This window comes from Xylocopa sonorina, unplaced genomic scaffold (assembly GCF_050948175.1).
Source record: "Xylocopa sonorina isolate GNS202 unplaced genomic scaffold, iyXylSono1_principal scaffold0031, whole genome shotgun sequence".
Lineage (NCBI taxonomy): Eukaryota > Metazoa > Arthropoda > Insecta > Hymenoptera > Apidae > Xylocopa > Xylocopa sonorina.
This window is the reverse complement of record NW_027490102.1, coordinates 202,891-204,786: the sequence shown is the minus strand read 5'-3', so window position 1 is coordinate 204,786 and position 1,896 is coordinate 202,891.

Here is a 1,896-nt window from a genome sequence, read left to right as displayed (position 1 = left end):
CAATTCGAATGAATGTAGATGCGACACTTCCTTGCTAGGAAATAGCGTTTGCAGATGTCTACGTATCGTATCATTAGATTTCTAATGCTTCTCAAAACGCGATATCGCATTTCATTTCTATGTTTCATGATAAGATATAATATTCATTGTGGAGTGCTATGTATAACTCGTGTTCACTTCAAACGAATGTAAATGCGACACTTCCTTGCTAGGAAATAGCGTTTGCAGATGTTTACGCATCCTAGCAATAGAGTTCTAAAGCTTCCCAAAACGAGATTTCGCATCTCATTTCTATGTTTCATGATAATATATAATATTCATTGCGGAGTGTTATGTCAACATCGTATTCACCTCAAAAGAATGTAAATGCGACACTTCCTTGCTCGGAAATGGCGTCTGCAGATGTCTACGTATCGTAGCAATAGAGTTCTAATGCTTCTTAAATCGTCATATAGCATCTCATTTCTATGTTTCATGATAAGATATAATATTCAATGCGAAGTATCATGATTACCTCGTATTCACTTCAAATGAATGTAAATGCGAAACTTCCTTGCTAGGAAGTAGCGTTTGCAGATATCTACGTATCGTAGCAATAGAGTTCGAAGGCATCTCAAAACGCGATATCGCATTTTATTTCTATGTTTCATGACAAGATATAATATTCATTGCGAAGTGTCATGTATACCTCGTATTCACTTCAAATGAATGTAAATGCGACACTTCCTTGCTAGGAAATAGCGTTTGCAGATGTCTACGTATCGTAGCAATTGTGTTCGAATGCTTCCTAAAACTCGATATCGCATCTCATTTCTATGTTTCATGGTAAGATATAATATTCATTGTGAAGTGTAATGTATACCTTGCATACGCTAGAAATGAATGTAAATGCGACTCTCCCTTTCTAGGAAATAGCGTTTGCAGATGTCTACGTATCGTAGCAGTAGAGTTCGAATGCTTCTTAAAACGCGATATCGCACCTCATTACTATGTTACAGGACAAGATATAATATTCATTGCGAAGTGTCATGATTACCTCGTATTCACTTCAAATGAATGTAAATGCGACACTTCGTTTCTAGGAAATAGTGTTTGCAGTTGTCTACGTATCGTAGCAATAGAGTTCGGATGCTTCTTAAAACGCGATATCGCATCTTATTTCTATGTTTCATGACAAGATATAATATTCATTGCGAAGTGTCATGTATACCTCGTATTCACTTCAAATGAATGTAAATGCGACACTTCCTTGCTAGGAAATAGCGTTTGCAGATGTCTACGTATCGTAGCAATAGTGTTCGAATGCTTCTTAAAACTCGATATCGCATCTCATTTCTATGTTTCATGGTAAGATATAATATTCATTGCGAAGTGTCATGTATACCTTGCATACGCTTGAAATGAATGTAAATGCGACTCTCCCTTGCTAGGAAATAGCGTTTGCAGATGTCTACGTGTCGTAGCAGTAGAGTTCGAATGCTTCTTAAAACGCGATATCGCATCTCATTCCTATGTTTCATGATAAGATGTAATATTCAATGCGAAGTATCATGATTATCTCGTACTCACATCAAAAGAATGTAAATGCGACACTTCCTTGCTAGGAAATAGCGTTTGCAGATGTCTACGTATCGTAGCAGTAGAGTTCGAATGCTTCTTAAAACGCGATATCGCATCTCATTCCTATGTTTCATGATAAGATGTAATATTCAAAGCGAAATATCATGATTACCTCGTATTCACTTCAAATGAATGTAAATGCGACACTTCCTTGCTAGGAAATAGCGTTTGCAGATATCTGCGTATCGTAGCAATAGAGTTCGAATGCTTTTTAAAACGCGATATCGCATCTTATTTCTATGTTTCATGACAAGATATAATATTCATTGCGAAGTG